Below are 22,674 nucleotides of genomic sequence, written 5' to 3'. Positions count from 1 at the left end.
CTGAAAGGCTTCCTCACATTCTTCGGTCCACTTAAAGTTCCTCCCCACTCCTTTGATTGCTTTGAAGAACTCTTGGCATTTATCGGAGGATTTTGAGACGAAGCGGTTTAAGGCAGCCACTCGTCCTGTTAAGCTTTGAACATCCTTCACCCGTCGAGGGGATCTCATCTCGAGTAGTGCTTGTATCTTGGCTGGGTTGGCCTCAATGCCTCTATGGTTGACAATAAATCCCAAAAACTTCCCCGATTCAACCCCAAACACGCATTTCTGGGGGTTGAGTTTCATTCTGTACTCCCTTAGGATCTGGAACATTTCTGCCAGGTGGCGGACATGATCCCTCGCTTCTTTCGATTTCACCAGCATGTCGTCTACATAGGCCTCCATAGTCTTCCCCAATTGATGTTTGAACATCTTATTCACCAGCTTCTGATAGGTTGCCCCCGCATTAAGGAGCCCGAAGGGCATCCCGATGTAACAGTAAAGGCCCCGATCAGTAATAAAGGAGGTGTGCTCCTGATCTGGCCCATACATGGGGATTTGGTTATATCCCGAATAAGCATCCATAAAACTAAGCAGCGCGTGCCCAGCCGTGGAATCAACCAGCTGGTCGATTCGGGGTAGAGGAAAGCTGTCCTTCGGGCAAGCTTTGTTCAGGTCGGTGAAGTCTACACATGTCCTCCACTTGCCATTAGGCTTCTTGACAAGCACAGGGTTGGCCAGCCACACGGGGTAGAAGGCTTCTCTCACAAGTCCTGCCTCCATTAATCTATCCACTTCTTCTCTGAGGGCCTCTGCCCTCTCTCCACTAATCGGCCGTCTCTTTTGCCTAACCCCCTTCTTTTTCGGGTCCAAGTTGAGCCGGTGGCATATGTCATTTGGGTTTATCCCTATCATATCGGAGTGTGACCATGCAAAGACATCCAAATTCTCCCTTAGGAAGCGGGCTAGATCCTCTCTCAAGTCAGGACTTAGGTTAGAGCCTATTCTGAGTACCTTGGAGGGATCATTTGGGTCTACCAAGATCGGGATTGTGTCCTCTGCGGCCCCGGCCCTCTCGACCATTGAGGGCATTCTTGGGTCTAGATCTGCTCGAGCCTCGCTAGTTTTTTCCATTTCCGTGATTGCCAAACCTTCCGCATCCTTGAGCTCGGTTTGGTGAGCTTGGGTCGGGTTTATCAAGCGTTCAGAGGTCGCAGTTACAGTTCGAGTGATTCCGTCGGATGGGTCCATAGTGATTGTTGTTTCTTTGCGTGCCCACTTCCCTCTCCTAAGTGTTGCAGTGATTTGTTCTGGGCTCTCTTCTTCATCACTTGCTTCCTCTACAATCCCCTCTTGTATCAACATGATGGGCTGAGATGCTTCCATTAGTAAGGCCCCTGGGCGTGGTTCCACATGAATTCCCATGTGCTCAAAGTAGTTCTCGGGCAACTCCTCAATTGAAATCAAATTACAAGTCTCGTGGCCCTCAGGACGTATTCTTTTCCTGCCCTCTGCCTCTTCCATGGGGATGTCGCACTCACCTGCTTCAGCTACCTCCCTTGAGGCATTTCTTGACTCGGCCGCTTTGAGTGCCTGGTTGTAGCAGACCCTGGATTCGTATTGACAGCTCTTCAAGATGCCTACCCCCGTGGGGGTTGGGAATTTTATCGTCATATGATGGATCGAGGTCACCATCCTCATTGCCCTCATAAGGGGTCTGCCCACTATAACATTGTAGGCACAAGGCTGGTCTACGACTGTAAACATAGCGATCTGGGTGGCCACATGAGGCTCCTCTCCTATGGTCACCGGGAGCCGAATTGTCCCTTTCACTCCGATCGAGTCTCCCGTGAACCCGTACAGGTGCCCACCTGTTGAGGTTAATTCTCTATCCAATAATCCCAGTTTTTTGTAGGCATCATAAGTCAAAACATCAGCCGAGCTCCCGGTGTCCACCATTGCCCGGTGAACATTCACCGTCCCAATCTTCATTTTTATGACTAGGGCATCGGTATGAGGGTAATGCACCCATTTTGCATCATTCTCTTTAAATACGATATCATCGACCTCCCTTTCAAAGAGCTCCGGGGGCCTTTGGCTTAGATGATTGACGTTGGTGAGCGGCTTGTCCTTTGCTTCCCGGGCATATCTGTCCATCGCCTTCCGGCTGTCTCCACCAATGTGAGACCCGCCTAGAATAATATGAATACTACCAGCCCGAGGGACCCTTTCTTTGTCTTCTGGGGGTGGAGGAGGGACGGTATGATAATCCGTCCTGTGTCTTCGAACCTCCTTGACAACCCACTCCGTAAGCTTCCCTTGTCTAATCAAAGTCTCGATCTCATCCTTTAGTTGTCTACAATCAGCTGTATCATGTCCGGTGGCCTCATGGTATGCACAATACTTCGAAGTGTCTCTTTTATTGTAGTCTGTGAGAGGAGTTGCCTTCCTGAATACCCCCTTCCCAACATATGTAGCATATATGTGGTCGATAGAGGCTACCAGAGGGGTGTGTGTCTGCCATTTGCTTGTATAAGGCCTCCCCGAATCTTTTGTGGTCTCTTTGCCACGGGCAGACTTTTTCGGGCTCGAACTACGCCGATATGTCTTCCTCCTTTCGTCAGGGCTTGAGGATCGGTCCCTCTTGTCTCGATAGCTTTCGCTGATTTTCAGCTCTCTCATCGATTTCTCTACCCTCTTGAAGGGTTCGGCTTGCTCATAGAACTCGGCCAAGGTCCTCGGCTCACTCGCTTGGAGGCTCTTCCAAAATTTCGATCCTTCTTTCAGCCCTGCTATCAAGAAATTTTTGATGGTCTCCTCACTGGCTCCTCTCACCTTGGGGACCTCGGCGTTGAACCGACGAAAGTATTCTGCCAAGGGCTCCCCCTCCCTTTGCTTGATGTTGGCTAACGTGGCCACAGGAGGCGAATAGTGGAGGGTCGACTGAAATTGTCTGACGAACAAGTCCTCCAATTGCCTCCACGTTCTTATGCTAGCCGGTCCCAACTTGGAGAACCATTGTTGGGCACTACCTCTGAGTGATGCCGCGAAGAGTCTGCAACGGGTCATCTCCGACACCTGATAGACTTCCATCTCAGTGTTAAATTGAATAAGGTACTCCGCCGGGTCGGCTTCGCCGTTGAATAGAAGGTCGGGGTTGTGCCTAAACACCCGAGGTAGGGGGGATGATCGGATAGCAGCCGTAAACGGAGAGGGGGCAGCCGAAGCAGGGGGCCCTCTCTTCTCTTGCTCCATCTCATCTAAGATCCTTCTCAGGTCCCTTACTCTAACAACTTCTCCTTCTCTGTCACCTCCCGCATTACTCGAATGATGTGAGCCCTGAGGTCGTTCGCGGCGTTCCCCTCCTCCAGCTCGGTCCTGCGACTCCTCTTCACGATTGTATCTGCGTCTATGTCGCTCCTCCCTTCTGGGTGAGGTGTGTTGACGTCTTTCCGGAGGGGTCGTTGCCCGTTCCCTTTTCGAGCCTCTTTTATCCACAGGCTCTTTCTCTTCTCTCTCCTTCTTACTATTCTCCAATTTGAGCCTGAGGTCATGTTCGCTTAGTTTTCTACCCACTCGGTCTAACACGCTAGTTGACCTTGCCTCAGATGAAGCTGGCTTCGGCCCCGATCTCGTAGAGATCTGGCTGCCCCGCTCATCATGGCCTCGGGGTATATCTTCCTTTTCGCGTGATGTTTCTTTCTTCTGTTCGGTCTCGGTTGCCGCGTCATCAAAATCATGGATCAGCTTCTTCTGAGGGCCTTTGCCCTTCCAGCTACGCTGTGAGACCTTGAGGCGGCGTGCCTTGCGCTTGGCGTTCCGGACCGAGCTTCTTTCTACATTTGACATTCGGGCGTTGATCTGATTCATCTGATCGGCCAGCCCTTCGAGATACGTCATCACAGCCTGCCCGTCCACGGTTGCAATTGGTGGAGGTGGCGCCTGATTCTCTGGGGGCGTGTGTTCGAAAGTAGGGTCCTTCTTGCCTCCGCTCCCTGGTGTCGTTGCTTGCTTGCTTTCTTTGGTCATCTTTCTCCCTAAGATGAACGTGCCCTCCTTCTAGCGCCAAACGTGCCCTCCTTCAACTTCAAGTCATAGTTTTGAATTGATTCAGTCACAGTATTGACTATTGATTAACAGTTGTCAAGAATGCAAGATCAAAGTATCTACATTAGGATCCTAACTTGAGCCTATTATTTTTTACGATTTTAAATTGTCAGCGTCAATTGTTTATATATTAGTCGAGGAACGTCAAAAAGGACAAATTTCTCTGATTTAAGTAGTTGGATCTAAACGGTTTTACCACCTTGCTCCTGTACGGGCCCTGTAATTAAGGATCAGGAATCAGGGCTGTTCTGATAGTTCTGAAATCGAGTGTGAACAATTGCTACATTCCAGATGCATAATGAACTTGTTCAGCTGCATGATTTTCTTTTTGGTATTTCCAACTCGATCAGTTTTTCTTTTATAGAATTTAAACCAAGAAAAGCTGTTATATCTCATTTGGACATGATCTACAGACAACTTCCCCTGGTATATCTCATTTGTATTTATTACTTGGACGTATGATGTCTGCAAAACTTGCCCTTGTCCAAGGAGCAAAGCGAGAAAGTCTGTCCTATGTCTTCAAATATAACGAATCTGGATGACAGACGCATTGACATTCTTAGCAAGGCAGACTCATAAAGCAACTTAAGCCTTTTGCATTTTGCATTTCATCTCTTCACTTGTTACCATACGAAGACACCAAATTTGTTTACTGCTAGAATGCTTGGAAATAAACAATCATTAGGATAGCAGTAAGCCAGTAACTCCTCTATTTATTCTGTACTTGAACCAAGAACATACTTATAGATTTACTACTTTGCCGTCAAGAACTTCCGGCAACTTCAGCAGCTCGCTGCCTCATGTCTCCTTTTACAGCAGTTCTCCGCTGGCTATCATAACAAGCATACAGTAGGCGACTTATATTGATCTAAATCTGATGTCTAACAAATCTTGTTAAAGTTCAATTTGGAGCATATATTGACGTTACACTAGGCTTTAAGTAAATTTAGAGGGGGTAATACGGTTATAACAATCAATTCGAATAAAGTACTCAATAATGAATAACCTAAGAAGCAAGGATACGGGTGCGGAGATGCGAGTCCGTAGTGCGGGAATACATGGATTCGGTAAATAAAATAATACGGGGATTCAGGTGCGGGAGAATACGGCACATATATTTATTATAAGGAAAATGCTAGGGGTACCAAATTTGTTTCCAAAAAAGTTACAAAATGCCACTTGTCTAATTTTTATTGGTTAACTAAAAATGGACCCACCTGCAATTACATCAAAAACACCAATAAAATCATTACATAATGCCACATAAGCCATGAAACATCATTTTGTAACAATTTCTTGTGTCATTTTTTGTGACTTTAGCATTACTCTTATTATAAATATACATTTGATGTTATGAATGATGAAAGCTATTAACAAAACTAATAGTTTTATGCAAATTGTATCAAATACATGATATTAGCATTTATAACACAAGAATTTAAACTAAAATTACTTATATATGTAGTATAAATATTAAAAAATATGTATTTTAGTTGAGAATTTTTTAGAATTCTGAACATCAGAGTATCTCCAAGAATCCGAGTATCCGATACGGGGGTGCGTGAGGATACGGGGATTCGTTGGGTGACCGAAGAATCCATGCTTCCTAGTGAATAACAGTTTTTATATTAGTGAATAAAAAATGATTACAAAACTCTCTCAAATGATGAACATATATCCTTGAGAGCTGTTGAGTTATGTGTATGATAAAACAATGCTCGATACACATTAACCTAATATGTGCTTATATACCGCAGAGTTACACTATCAATCAGTTGATACGATATACAAAAATAAGAAATCTTAATATATATCCAATTATTGATTACTACAATAAGTAAAGTCATACACCGACATATCTCTTCAAATCAATGTCTTCTAGATAGAATCAATTACTTCCTAGAAATCAGTCTTGATAGATGGTGATGGATAAATGTTAGATATTAAATTCTGATCTGTCAAATACTGATGGCTTCATAAACTCTAATATATTCTGGTCAATAAACTCTGATGACAAACTCTGATAGTTTTAAACGCTGATATCATCAATTATATCTAACAATCTCCCCCAACTTGTGCATCAAGTAATTATGTACAAGTTCCTAATTAATGATGTCAAAATTATCTAAATGCAAAAATATAAACAAATATACATCCTTACTATCAGTGTATCAGACTATAACTTCAATCTTGAACTTTGGCAAAACCAGTAGCATCATCAAAGAATTTTTTGTGTAAATTTTCTTCAAGCACATTCAAATACATCTCCATCCTCTGTTTGATATCCTTAGCTCTTCAGTAGATTCATCATTTTGATAAGTAGCTGCTCTAAGATCATGAATGTTGGATCTGCTAAGTAATAATTTATCTAGCTCCTGATTTTCAACCTTCTTACCATTTGGATTAAAAGTGAGAACTTTTATCCCAATAAAAGTAGTTACTGTAGCTCCTCCTATAGGCATATCAACTGTTTGATCATCTTCATTAATGTACTTTGGAATGTACTTGGATTTGATGAGCATTTATTTCTGCTTTCTGGATACCAGGTCCTTCAGATAAGCAGACCACCTCACAGTTATAAAGTTGATTACTTTCAGCAAAGTTATGACATATTCCAACTTCGGCATGATTTGTCTCTCATTTGTTCTTGTAAAATGGTCTTAGAGGAATCCCTTTTTGGTGCTGGTGTCCTGCTGCCACATAGTAGCTTTTTCTTCTCTTCAAAAGTCATCTCTGTCTTATCAGCTTTTGAGCCATCTGTATCAGATGTTAAGTCTTCTTCAGGAATGGAATGATTAGCTTTTATTCCTTGAGCAGTTTTGTCATCAACATGAGTAGTATCATAGGTTGTGACTGGTTGAGCTTTAGGTTCTTGAACTTGAGCAATGTTAGAGGTTAATTTTACACTTTCATCAGCTTTTACTGGAATATTTGCAACATGAGCTTTGTCAGGGGTTGAGACTTCAGAAACAGAGTTTGAGTCTTCTAGTGCAAGCTTTGAAGATTCACCAACTTGCTCTTTCCCCTTATACATCCTATCAGCATTCAGTATAGCTTGAGACCTTAGACCAGGTTTTTCAGCATCTGCAGTTTGACTGACTTCATTGATCACAATTCCTCCTCTTGGTCTTTTTCTCCCTAGAATATCTTCATATGTTGGAATACCATCGGTATTTGTAGCATCAACTTTTAATAGTTTAAAGTTTTCTTCTAGCTGTCTGATCTGTTCAATGACAACATCTGGACACTCTCTTTCAAATATTATTCTTGCTACTTCAGCATCAAATGCCAGAAGTATTGGATCTTTGTAATGAAGAGCAGTCTTTTGCATTTATATTTCAGTTTTTATAGAAACTGACTTGGCTCAGCACCATCTTCTAACTCCAGACTAGCTTGGTCTTTGTCAGTATTTGTGATTGTTAGAGTTTGATTTTCAGTAGTTGTAGTCACAATTATAGTCAATTCCTTTGTGAGAACGGTCTTTGAGACTTTCTATCTTCCACTTCTTTTTCCATCTCCTCTACCTCCACCTCTTCTAGATTGGATAGTGGTCTTAGAGATCTCCACCAATACTACTATGTGATTTGCCTCCCTTATTTTCTCCATCAGAAGCATCATCTCTATCATCAGTATTTAACCGTTTGAGCTGCTTCCATTTAGATTTTGATATAATCTCCCCCTTTTTGGCATGATCACCAAGTAAGAGAGAGACTATCAGCTCTAGAGACTCTTGAACCTCATCCAGTTGACCAGACATTTTTGCCTGAGTAGCTTCCAATCTTGACTGATTGGCTTCCAATTTATTTTTTCTGGCCAATAGAGACTTTAGTTGCTTTTGTAGATCAAGATCTAACTTGAATTTGACCTCATGGAAGGCATCCTTGAGTGCATCCATTTAAGAGTTGGCCTTAGTCTGAGTAAACTATATAGATTTAATCTTTAAAGCTAAAGCCTTGAGATGGGTAAGCACATCAGGATTTGTAATATGTCTCTCAACTATCTTCAAATGATGAGAAGAATGATTAACAGTAATTGGATAATTTAGATCCTTCTATTTTGATACCCACTCCTCATCCAAGTACTTCTTTGTGTTAGTAGCATTTAATTCAGCCAGTTTCTTCTTTCTTTCTCTTTCTGGCATGTCTTCAAGAAAGATGATTTCATCTAGATCTTCATCAGGATCTAGAGCCACATTCATCTTTGAAATATCAATATCATCCCAATCATCAGACTCATCATTTCCAGAATGAATAGAGGCTTTATCATCAGCAATTGGCCCCTTTAACTTCTGAGCTACTTTATCTTCAGCATCAGAGTTTAAAATGGAATCAGGAATTGGAGCTGTGTGTGAACCAACTGCTTCAGAAACTTTAATATCATCAACATTTATTTCAATTCCTCCAGGAATTGTAGTCATGCGTGTTGGAGCATCAGTATTTAACTCCAAATCCTCAGTACTAGTAGAATAAGCTGGAGACTCAGGAATTATGTTGAACACTGGAATTTGATCTTCATGAGTGGACTTTTTTATAACTTCAACAATAGCAGCAACAAGGATTATAGAGATGTGAATGAGAAACATAAATGAAATGTTGTGCTATCTCAGTCACAACATGGATTGTCATAATGAAGGAAGTGTAGATAGGAATGGACTGTAGTAAAATGTCAGTATTTATACCTGCGGGAAAAGTATTAACAATTGTGCTTGATGCTAGAGAGTATGTCTGAGGGTCTACAGAATGCTGGATAGCATCTGTGTGTGGTAAACTCTGAGCACCTGCAAAAGAAAACAACTGACTATTTAATTCTCTATTTATTATAAAGCAGTCTCACTCCTTTTCACACCACTCATATCTTGACTTTTGAGAGTCAAATTTTGTTCACGAGGATTAACTAAATCATTTCCCTCAACTACCTCTCTTTTTTCCAGGTAAGGATCCTGCCTATCTAGATTTTTGTTTTTTATAAATCTTCTCTCTCAATCATACATGAAAGGCTCAGAAAAGTTTGTCCTACAGAAATAAGAGGTGGTTGAGAAGAGTTGGATATGGTCACATGAACAGGGGTATCCCCAGAAAAAGGACTGCCCATGATCATCCCATCAGATTTTAAGGTAATAGTAACTCTAATACAATATCGGTATTTAAAGTAAATGCTAATAATGAAGAATCATAATTTATACCTTGTGCAATTGTAGTTGGAGCATTGAGTGGCATGGAAGAGATAGGCTGAACTTTAAGAATTGCATCAGTATGACTTGTACTGTGAAAATGTCCAGCTTCATCAATCTGCATTTCCACTCCAATGAGATCAGCATCAAAAGCTACACTTCCGAGAGGCCTGATTTTGTGAATCTTTGGAGGAATAAGTAGAGTTGCTGCTATAGAAGTATCTTGAGTTGTTGTAGTAGGTTCTTGTGTGCTCTCTTCTGAACTGGATTCAGGATTTATAACAAAGTCATCATGTGCTGCAATAAGAGATTGTGGGGCAACATCAAACTTTACTGGTTCATGAGCACTACAAATGGACCTTCATCAGTACTAATATCAGCATCTAAGTCTTCTTTAAACCTTTAAGTTGAAGGTTCTTGTGGGGCTGAATCAGTTGTTGTTGTTGCATCCTTTGAGTTGCAGGTTCTTGTATGCTTGATACAAAGAGGGATTTAGCTATCCTCTCTTTTGCTGACATTTAACTTTGTTTCTTCAATCTTCTAGAAATTATGTCCGCCTGTCCATGAGTGACCTCCCTCACTTTTCTTTTATGTTTGATAGGTGAATCAGATATTTAAAAATATAATTAATAATTAATTAATTTGATTACTCAAATAATTTGATTAATAATTAGATTATTCTTATTAATTGAATACTAATTGAACCGTTTGTCCGTTTCAAATGAAACGAACTCTCCTAAAATTAGAAAAATGATATGTTTCCGATAAAAACAGTTTTAAATTCCAATTTATTTCGGAAACGAGTCGGCTTTCGATATTTATTTACTTATGGACCCGATTAAATAGGAATACAGGTTTAGTAAATTCTAAAAATTAGAATATGAGTCAGATATTGTACAATAATACGTAGAATGACTCGATTTCTATTCTAAAAATATTTTAATGACCAGAGTGACTATCTGACTTATATGTTATGTGATTTATGTGATTAATTGAGTCTTAAATGATAGTTTTATTTTATGTTACGAGCTATTTGGTATTGTTTGGGTAGACGATAAGAGTTGCGTGGATAAGGATTTGATGTATGTATAAGTCAATTATAGTAGCAGCTTTCCTTTATAGATATGAATCAAGCAAGCCAGTACAAGCTAGAGCTAGATAACAGTAGTAGATTTGATAGAGATCGCGTATAAGGCAAGTTTTCTCCCCTATTCTAAATTCACAATAGTGAATTACTATACTTATTCTTATTCCTGATACAAGTTATTGATAACTTAAGCATATGACCTTTATTCGAGTTTATTACATTTCAGTTACTGTTCTTTTAATAATACCTTTACAATAGTTCTGATTATCCTAGATAAGTTGAATACCTCTATTCGTATTCTAGTTGATTACACACTATTTATACCTAGATACAAATTGTGATGTTCAGATATCATCAAACCATAATGATTGTTCTGGATGCTTATCTTATGGACTAGATGGTTACAAGTAGGGCCAGGGATGGACTGGACCATGTGTTTATTGAGGCCACAATAGGCCTGGGTGCCCGATATGATGGTGGGTCTATACAGATGGGCATAGATCTGTACTGTATCCTGACCGATCAACATGTATTGTACATATGTTGGTTCTTGTGTCCAGTCTAGTTTATTGTTGATCGCCGTCAACGACATTCCTTATGAATTACAGAAATAAACTGCTATTCTTTGAGATTACTTATCTAATCCTTACCGGATTCATTTGATTTACTTTTATTGACATTGATATATATATAGGGACTTACTGAGCATTTATAGATCACGCTTGGTGTTACTCACTTTTATCTTTCAGTAAGGCTCGAGAATGAAGCCTATTCACACACTGGTACTAAAGAAGCGAGTAAAAAGGCGGGACCCTCTGGCACCAAGGGTGCTAATCCCAATCCAGGAAGAGAGCTCTGAGTTACCAGATCAGGTTTAGTTTGAGTAGTTCTTGTGTGTGTGTTTGAATAAAATGGAAATAGTTTTAAAACTTGATTAGACTGTTGGGTTTGTAATAAACTTCCTATCGGATCTATTTATAAGAATCTTAATTTGGAATGTAATAATAGTAGTGTTGTGTCCTTGTCTTCATACCTTAAACTTAAATATCCTGAGTAGTTAGAAAGGGGTTAGATGTATGTTTATATATTTTTTGTACAGGTTGATTTATGTTGGTAATTAGCAAGTAACCCCTAGATCTAGATTCCAGATTTGGACGGCGTTACATGATGTGCTTCACAGTTTTTGATGGATTTGCAGTTGAGCCAAATACTTGAGCAATTATTTCATCTATTTTCTATTACTTTTCCTTAAGCTTTAACTCAGCTGCAGCTAGGTTGATGAGGTCTATGATGTCCAACTCCCCTTTTACTAGTGGCTTTGGAAAAGTAATAGAAAGAACTATTACCTTTGTGACTTGAATGTACACATCCTTCTCCCCCTTTTTGTTATCATTAAGTTGGAGTGTAGAGGCTGAAGTTTGTGCATCCACCAGTTGTTGGAACAACTGAGTTTGAGTTTCTTGAACTTGAAGTATCTTGGCCAAGGAATCTTCAACAATAATCATTCTTTTTTCCAAGGCGTCAACTTTTCTTGAAAGATCATTTTCTTTCCTGAGCTTTTGCTGAATTTCTCTTATTATTGCTGCAAGAAGCTTTTCATCTAACTTTATCTACAAATCCTTCTTGACTTAATCAATAGATATTTTGAGAGTATCCACATATAGAGCCTGTTTGAGGTGTTGAATTTTGTGTAGTTGGAGGGACTCTAGATAGGCTTACAGAAGTGACCTTGCACTAGCACTGGAAGTGGCTGCTAAAGCTGTTTGAGTTTGATTTATGAGCTTCAATAGAGTGGAGTTGAAATGATGAGAGTTGCACTCCTTACTAAACATTCAATCAAGAGTGTCTGTTGTAGAACTAGGGCCTGCATCTCCCCTATATTCATACAAGTTTCTTCACCAAATTCTTCATCAGTATCTGCATCAGCTCCAAAATCAGAATCAACATCAGCTGTAGGAGGCAAGGTTGAAATTGCATCTTTGGCCCTTTGCATTGATTTAGTTGTGTGAACTAAATTCAATGTCATATTTGCCTTCTCATTATCCTGAACAACCAGTGTTTGATAGGATATAATAAGATGAGTAAATGTTTCAGCATCCAAGGAAATAAAATATATAACAGCTTTGTATTCTTGCTGATATAGTCTTTCCTTTTCAGCATCACTGACATTCATTGACTCACTAGCCATGGTTACCACCCTTATTCCTCTTATACCTGCATTTTTCTTATTTTCTCTATGTTCTTGCATCAGGGTCTCCCCCTGGCTCACTGTCCTCACACCCTCACCCTCACCTACTAAGGTGGAACTCTCCTCACTCACTTTTTCCATATTGGAAGAAATAGTGTGCATATTGAACTCTCAACCTCTTTTTTGCCTGGGAGCAACCTAGCCTCTCACTCAATTCACTCCCTTCCCTGAATCCTAGAAGTGATTGAACAACTACTAAATCATCTACACTTGTAATAGATTTTATAATATCAAGTGTTTGCGCAGTGACTGTCAACTGCTGTGAAATAGCAGTTGAAGGTGTAGTTGTAACTATCAACAGAAAACTGTTGTAAAGCATATCTGAAAGGACAATCACTTATCAGTGGATGATGGATATCCGTTGATGAAGAAGAAATAAGAGAAATAAGATTTGAAACTATTATGGAGTCTGTGGAGATTGATTTCAAGGTTTGGTGGATAGACCCATCAATTATTTGAGAAAGAAATGGCAAGTGATCCAACAAATCATCAATTAGATGATGATCTCACTTATTTGAGTATTAGTCTCGTCCATGAGTTTAATAGATGGAGAATCAGGAATTGATGTTGAAATCATGTCTACATCCAGAGAGATAATTGGAGAGTTTTGTGTTTGAGGTGTATCAATTGTTAAAGAGTGGGACTGTGACTCCACATTTCCAAGAGCCACATTAAGATGAATTTGAGAAGGTGCAGATACCAAGCCTGTGACTTGAGTTTGCACTGTGTGTGCACCCTGTGACCCCCCCATGGTTTTTGATTTCTTCTTTCTAATATAAGTTTAAGCTAGGTCTTTAGTGTCCCTACCCCTTTTGTTCTGTGCTCCTGGTTAGGAGATTATTTCAATAGTCACATCCTTTTGGGAGGATGCAATTAGGGATGTGCTAATTTCCTTTTGTGTCACTATAGTCTTTTGGGAGACTGCAGTGTGGCTACCTTGGGTTACATTAACCTCACCCTCCTTATCCTTGGGGATTCTTTGATTTTCACTCCAACCCTCACCTTGATTACCACCCTGAACACTCCCCTCATGTGCTTTGGTGGTTTTTACAACTGGTGTCTTTTGAGAGACACTAGAGGTTTGTTTCTTTGATTTGGATTTGGAAACTTTTGGTTTAGTGGCTTGGGTAGGAATCTGTTGGTCACTGACACAGATTCTATAGCCACTATTGAAGGAAAAGAAACTTGAGGTTGGGAAGAGATTGAGATAGAAGTGGTTACCTAACTTACCTGAGGTACCTCAAAGATTGGAAGATAGTTAAGAGGCACCTCACTGTGAGGTTGTTTATGATAAGATCCGCAAGCACCCTTTTCTCTTGAACTCAACAATCTAACTTGTTGTTTGGGTTCTCAATTTCCAAATCCATTGAAATATGGTTAGATAGCATCATGAAAAATATAGCATAGTTCATATTTCTAGGTCTCTTCTGAATATCCCCTAATTTATACTCTATCTCTAGCATGATATAGTTGCTAAAATTAAAGTAACTATCCGACAGAAGCATGTAAAGCATGTTAAGTAATGCAGAGATGATAGCATCAAAATTGCTAATTTTACCAGAAAATAATTTAATAAAAGCATCACACAAATAACTCCACTCTTTCCTAAGTCTCTTTCTCTTAATTCTACCTAGATAGCAGTATGTAGAGCATAACCCATAGACTTAAGCATGTTATTCACATCAGTGTTAGTGTGTGGAGTAAATGTGTTATTTTCAGGTAATTTAAAGCATGATTGGACATCATCAAAATTTACATAATAATTGTTACCTTTGAGAGTAAAGATAATGGTCATGTCTTTTGAATCAAAGACAGTAGTGGTCCAAATCTCCTCTACAAATTCACAGAAGATAACTTGTGACTCGAGCATAGAGTACTTGAGTTCACAGTTGCTAATAAACTCCATCATCTTTTGATAGTCCTCATGTGCAACACTCTTGTCTACTAGAGCAACAAAGTTGTTCTTCTCCTACACGAATCATGTTTGAGACATAATCTTCACAACTGGTGCCATTCTTACTAAGTTTGCAGTTAGAGAGATATGTAAATGAAATAGGCTTTTATACTTTCCCAAATTAAGACACATAAATGATTAAAAATAAAAATTAATATCCAATGATATATGCCAAATTTAACCGTTTAAAAATAAAGTAAAATGCTGAAATTCTAAAATTGTCCATCAACGTATACATACAAGACTGTAAGTATATATCAACGAATGATATTTTAGAATCAATGGTTATGATTGATCAACGGAATACGAATATACCATTATCCGTTGAGGGACAATGTATCGAGAAATATCTTTGACCATCAACGAATAATCCTTGTACATTGAAAGAGTAATTTTGACTTAGCCAAAATTTCACGTTTTCAAGACTTGATCAAGAAAATCAAATTTATTTCTGGTTGCATATCAAATTATATAGACATCAATAAAAATAAATTAAGAGTAGTTTAGCACACCTAACTCACTTACCAGCCTAGTAAAAGTTGATTCATCAAGGGGCTTGGTAAAGATCTCTGCAAGTTGCTGCTCATTTGGAACAAAATGAAGTTCCACAATACCATTCATAATATGTTCCCTAATGAAATGATACTTGATGTCAATGTGCTTTGTCCTTGAATGCTACACAGGATTTTTAGTAATGGCAATGGCATTTGTGTTGTCACAGAAGATTGGAATCTAGTCCATATGTAGACCATAATCCAACAATTGATTTCTCAGTCATAGAATATGTCCACAACAACTTCCAACAGTAATGTGTTTAGCCTCAGCTGTAGAAGTAAAAACCTAAATGTTGTTTCTTACTATATCAGGACACCAACTTATTTCCTAGAAATTGACATGTCCATGTTGTACTTTTTCTATCAATCTTGCAACCCGCATAATCTGCTTCTAAATAGCCAATTATATCAAAACCAGAATATGAAGGGTACCAAATGCCAAGTTTTGGTGTCCCTTTGAGATATCTGAAATCCTCTTAATAGCTACTAAATGAGATTCCCTAGGATCAACTTGGAATCTGACACAAAGACATGTAGCAAACATTATATATGGCCTACTATCTATCAAATATAAAAGTGAGCCAACCATACCTCTATAACTTGAGATGTCCACAGACTTTTCAGTTGTGTTCAATTCAAGTTTGGTGGCAATGGCCATGAGAGTTTTTGCAGATGTGCAATCTATTAAGTCAAACTTCTTTAAAAGATCATGAATATATATTTAGTTTGACTAATGAATATTCCATTACTAACTTGCTTAACTTCTAAATCAAGAAAATAAGTTAGTTCTCCCATCTTGCTCATTTCATATTTGCTTTGCATCAATTTTGCAAATTTTATCATCTATAGAGCCAAATATTATATAATTTACATGAATTTGAACAAGTATACTAGAGCCATTTACATTTATAAAGAAAAGAGTTTTGTCAACAGTACCTCTAGTGAAGTGATTATCTAAAAGGAACTTTGACAAGGTTTTGTACCAGGCTCTAGGTGCTTTCTTCAACACATAAAGTGCTTTCAATAGATAGTACATATAGTTTGGAAAGTTGGGGCCTTCAAAACCTGGAGGTTGACTAACATAGACTTCATCCTGTAATTCTCTGTTCAGAAAGGCACTTTTTACATCCATCTGACAGACTTTGAAATTGGCATGGGCTGCATAAGCTAGAAAGATTCTAATAGCTTCAAGTCTTGCAACTGGAGCAAATGCCTCATTAAAATCAATTCCCTCTTGCTAAGAGTATCCTTTAGCAACCAATCTAGCTTTATTCCTTATGAATATGCCATTTCCATCCATCTTGTTTCTGAATACCCATTTAGTATCAATAGAATTCTTGTTTTTAGTTTTGGGTACCAGCTTCTACAGTTTGTTTTATTCAAATTGGTTTAGCTCTTCCTGCATAGCTAAAACCCAATCTAAATCCATTATAGCCTCTTCTACCTCCTTTGATTTTCCTTTGATAAAAAGCTACTGTACATAAATTCATATTGAGTTGCTCTTTTTAGTTTTTCTTGACTCTCCTGCGATAAAATTCTTTGGTACTGAACTATATTTCTCATTTAGCTTTGCTAGCTTTCCTTGGCTAATGGTAATTTTCTCCTTCAACGGATAAGCCTCATCTTTCAACATGTGAGCTGCATCATTCAACAGATAAGCTTTATCATCCGTTGATTCAACATCCATTGACTGACCATCAACTAACTCTTGGTTCGGTTTCTTCTTATCTTTCTTCCAGGCTGCTTCATAAAATGATTCAATCACTTGAACTTTGGCAATCTGTGCACTAACATCCCTAGAATATTTCCAGGGCTTAATACTTCTTTTTCTTGTTCAAGCCGCTTTCTCAGAATTTCCTTTTTCTTCAAAGACTCTGTTAACGGGCATTTCTATCACTCAAAAATAGGCTATTCTCTTTAATTTTAGTGTTCTCTTTTGTGAGTGATTTAAGTGTGACATGCAAATGATACAATTCAGTTGATATATCATTAATTGCATCATTGCATTCATCTTTAGAAAGTTGTGAAAGATTAATGGTGATTACCTGGTTTCTATATGAGCTAACCTCTGTTTCATCTGACTTGGAAATGAGAGCTTGGTTGACATAGTTCATGTCTTCATCTGCATCATCTCCATCAGCTTCCCAGTCTTTTTCTTGAGTTATGAAAGCCTTCTCTTTCTGTTTGGGCAACGCAAAATATTTCTTTTTGTAGTTTACATGCTCAAATCTTTTCTTTTCAGAATTTGGCTTTCTGCACTCATTTGTAAAATGACCACTCATCCCACACTTGAAATATTTGAATTTGGTTTTGTCAACCATGTTTCTGTTAGGATTTGTAGCTCCAATATTTTTTTTGAATTTGAGATTTATAGATCTTTTAGACAAAAAGGCTAGATGCTCATCAAATTCATCCATGTCATCTTTTGTTGGACAATCTTCATCTTCAGCCATCAACCCTTTCCTTGCTCATCTCAGACCTTCCATCCAAACATTAAAGTTTAGTGCAGTTTTAACAGCTTCAACCTTCATTTCCACCACTCTCTCTTGCTCAGCTACCAATGTCACAGACCCACCTTTCTTCCTTCCTTTCTCTATCATCTCATCTTGTTCCATTTCAAGCTCATAGGTCTTCAAAATTCCATATAGTCTTTCAAGAGTAAAATCTTTGTACTCTTGTAAATTTCTGAGAAAGACTGTCATTGGCTCCATTACTTTGGTAAAGACCTTAGAAATTTTAGGTTGGAATCCTTGGTTTGGTAGACTATTCTATACAACTTTAGTCCATTTATAGCTTTTTAAATCTACTGAAAGTATAATTCAAGGATTCACCACCTTCAAAATGGAAGTGTTAATATTGTTGTATGAGAAGTTGCATCTTGTTTTCTCTGACTTGCTCAGTTACCTCACATAGCACTTGAACTTGATCCCAAATATCCTTAGCATCTTTGCAATTTATGACATTGTCCAACATGTCTTAATCAAGACTATTGAACAATTCATGGCCTTATTATCTCCTGAACTGCTTCAATATCTTCATCAGTCCATTCTGATCTAGGCTTTGGAGAGTCTGCTCATTTCTAGTAGCTTCACCAGCTTATGTTACAGCCCGCAAGGAAGATGAGGTCCATTCTCTATGCAGTTGACATAACTGTCATCTTGAGAGAGTAGATAAAGGTGCATCTTCACTTTTCAGTGATGATAGTTGTCTTTGTCCAGAATTGGAATTTTCACTCCAACATCCTTCCTGCTCATGTTGTTTGATTGCTTTGATCTTTAAACTATTTATATGTCAAGAGCTTGCTATGATACCAATTGTTATTCCCTAACAATACAACAACAGAATTGCAGAATGGGGGTTGAATGGGATTTTGGTTTCTTTTTTCTTTTCTGAAAAACTCTTTGAAATATACAACTGTGTTTTTGAATATGCAGGAGTGCAGATAAGGCTTTCAAAGTATTCTACTACCACATAGTAAATAAACACAAGTTTAAAAACTTTTTGGTGAATTTGTCTTTCCACCAGAGATGTATATATTGAAGAATCTCTGTGATGTAAAATGCACATAGCTGCTTACAAGTATTTGTTACAACTTAGAACTTGAGAGTACTAAAGATACAGCTTGCTTGTTCTACTTTTTGTTCTAGTTAGTTCTAAGATACTTTCTACACTTGGTTTATATATTCACCAAGTTTACATGTGCAATAAGACGAGAATAATATTCCTATCAACTAGGTCCAATCACATGTTTCTTCATTTCTCTATCCAGTGCAATCCAAGTTAGATACAACATCTTTGAACGAGCTTGTGTTTCATGGAAATGGATATGCTCCTTTTTTCTAAAACCTGCAATCAGGATGCCACATTCCTTTTGTGCATTATCAACTCATGTGACCCTGTCAGCTTTTTTCAAGTCACTATCAACTTCTATCTTTATTGATTATCCGTTGGAGCTTTATAGATGTTATCCGTTGACAATATATTGGTGTCATCCAGTGAAGCTTTCTTGATAGCATCCGTTTACAGCTTTACCAGATATTCGTTGAAGGCTTCTTGACTAGCTTATTCGTTGAGGGCATATTTAGTTATTAGTTGAAGCTTATAGAGTCATCCCTTGAAGCTTGTAGTTTAGCAATTGAAGTTGTTTCCATATGTTAGGAGAAATTGATGATATCAAACAGAAATTATCAGAAGTTCACTTCAGAACTTATATATCAACGGATGCTGATGACAACAATGGATGATGATATATCAACGGATAATAGGATATCAACGGATGATGATTTCAATGGATGATGATGTCAACGGATAATGAAATCAGTATTTGTCACATCAGTTGATCTTCGATGAGGAAAACGAAACAGGAACTCAAGGCGGTGAAGGACTTTATCTCAGAAGCAATTGTATAGGTTTCCTTGTTAGTTATAGAATAGGATTTCTTACATATTGGTAGTTGTGCTCTATATAAAGCATAGTTTAGGTTTATGCTATAAGCATTGCAACATTGTTATATCTTTCTCATAACCTAGCAGCTCTCAAGGAGTACGTTTGTAATAAGTTTTTATTAATTAATATAAAAACTGTTGATTATGTTGAAGCTTTGTCGAATAGATTGGAATAACTGTATCCACCCCCTACAGTTGATTAAGGGCCTAATAATTGGTATTCGAGCTTGATGTTAACGTAAAAACAGTTTAAGATCTGAAAATAAATCTACAATGGCAGACAAAGAAGAAGAGACACAGAATCTGAAACCACAACCCCCAGCCACACCACAGATAAGTAGCAACATGAGTAGGTATGAAGCAATCAAGGTGCCTATCCTAAAGATACATGAATATTTTATCTGGAAAGTCAGGATGGCCACGTGCTTGGAAGCCACGAATCCTGAATATCTAAACATGATCTATAATGATCCTCATAGACCAATGAAGGTAGCAATTTCTCTTACATGAGAACCAGAGAAGATGATAGATAAAAACAGGAAGGACTATACTCCTGAAGATATCTCATCTCATGAAGGATGCTAAGGTTAGACATATCCAGCACAATAGTCTTGATAGTGTTATGTCCAATAGAGTTTTTGGATGTAAAACAATGAAAGAGATATGGGATGCTTTAGAAGTAAAGTGTCAAGGTACAACTGCTATCAAGAAGAATAGGAGGACAATACTTACTCAAGAATATGAGCACTTTGACTCAAGGGACAATGAGTCCCTAACTGAGATCTATGACGGATTTTAGAAGTTGCTGAATGACTTATCCATTGTCAACAAAGAATATGATTTGGAGGACTAAACTTGAAGTTCCTACTTGCTCTCCCTCAAAAGTGGGACTTTGAAGTCACATCTATCAGGGATAACTATAAACTTGATATCACACCTCTAGATGAGATCTATGGAGTTCTGAAAACTCATGAACTAGAGATGGAGAAAAAGAGCAAGAGGAAATGATCAAAAGCTAGACCAGTTGCACTCAAGGTTTAAGAGAAGCCAAAGAAGAAAGCTAGAAGGAAAATCTACTCTAAAGGGAAAGCCATGATTGTAAAGTCAGATACTGAATCATCAAATTCTGATGATGACCCAAATCCTGATATTGAATCAGATACTGACAGTGATCACAACAACAATGAAGATATGGATTAAATGGCTGCCCTACTGGTTAAAAGTTTCAAGAAGATGGTCTACATAAACTTAAAGAAAGGGAGAAGATTTCTTGAAAAGGTTCCAGTTCCTCAAACTCTAATAAGAGGAACAATAGAAGAAATACTGATTAAAAGGAATCTAGATCTGGAAAACTTGACAAGTCAAAAGAGAGATGTTACAACTGTGATGGACTTGGACACTTTGCCGCTGACTGTAGTAAACCCAGAGCTGAGAAGAAACAATCTTTGATTTCAAAGAAGAGAAACTGGGATGATTCATCAGACTCAGATGATGGGATCAATTATGCTCTCATGGAAAATGCTAATGCTAAGGCTGACAATGCTGAATTACAGGTACCTTAGACTACTCTTACATTTGATACTGATGATATCTATAAATTAAGATTATTTCTTAAGTCTTTGCATGTTAGTTTTAGGGATCAAACCTTAGAGAATAATAGAATCAAGAGTGAGAACTCTGTGCTAAAGAAAAGGAATGATCACCTATAAATTGAGTTGCTTTCCATGTTAAAAATTCAAAAAGAAAGAGATAATGTTGTTTTTGTTAAAGAAAAATTGTTAGAAAAGCATTCTTATCTAGAAAAGGAGCTAGCTAAAGAAAGAGAAGTCATTAAATTTTGGACTAACTCAGGAAAGACAACTCAGGAAATTTTAGGGAATGGCTGTTGGGGATCAAGATTAGGATATTTAGATAGATCTAATTTTGATAAAAAAAAGTGGAGAAGAAACTGAGAAAACATAACCAATAAAAACTGATAGTCAGGTAAAATATAACAAGGTTCAAATAAAGACCATTAAGTTTAATCCAAGTGGTAATAATGTAAAATCAATCCATGAGGAAGATACTACCTGAGCACCTAGATTTAACTTAATTACTGAAAAGAGTGAATAAGTTCACACAAAATCAGTAAATATTGGTCCAATGACTCAGAAATAGCTTAAGCAAAAGCTGAAGGACTTACATATAAAAGAAAAGAGGAAAAGGTCTAGGAAGAATAGGATTGGCAAGGTAGATGTCAATAAGTATGGAAATTATGTGACTCCTCCTAATGCACCTAGAAAGACCTGCTCAAACTGTAGTAACACTAATCATCTTGCTAATTCTTGGAGGAAGAATAAGGAGATACAAGTTGTTCCTTCCAAATCAGAGTTAAGAAATAGAACAGTTAGATATAAACCACATAATCCTTGTCTTCATTGTGGCAGTGTTTGGCACTCTATTTATACATGTAAAGAGTATCACAGTTTTTATTATGATTTTTATAAACTGAAACCCTCTTTAGTTAAAGAAAAATCTGTTTCTGCATGTATAAATACTGATAGTAATAATGTTAACATAAATTCTAATATGAAGTCTTCTGCTGCATATGTTAACAAACTTAAAGATGCCAAAGGATCCAAGCAAGTCTGGGTCCTTAAAAACACTAACTGATTCAAATTACTGATTGCAGGGTGACAGAAGGAATGCTTTAGTCTTGAACAGTGGATGCTCAGGACATATGAGTAGTTATAAATCCTTGCTATCATAATTTGACGAGAAGGCTAGCCCAAGTGTTTCTTATGGAGATGGCAAATTAGGAAAAACCTTGGGATATGGAAAAATCAAAATTGGAAATGTCATCATTCAAAATGTAGCTCTAGTTACAGGACTCAAGCATAATCTGATCAGTGTTAGTCAAATTTGTGACAGAGGTTACCATGTCATTTTTTATGAGGAGCATTATAAAATTGTCAGTAATTCTGATGGCAAGATCACATTGATTGGTAATACATGGTAGTTTATATGAAGCCAGGGTCTTCACAAGAATTGAAAATTCAGAAGTTTGTCTACTGAGTAGAGCATCTATGGAAGAAAGCGGGAACTGGCATAAAAGACTTTCTCACCTCAACTTCAATAATATCAATGAACT

This window comes from Apium graveolens, chromosome 2 (genome assembly GCF_009905375.1).
Source record: "Apium graveolens cultivar Ventura chromosome 2, ASM990537v1, whole genome shotgun sequence".
NCBI classification, from domain to species: domain Eukaryota; kingdom Viridiplantae; phylum Streptophyta; class Magnoliopsida; order Apiales; family Apiaceae; genus Apium; species Apium graveolens.
This window is presented reverse-complemented; position numbering follows the sequence as displayed.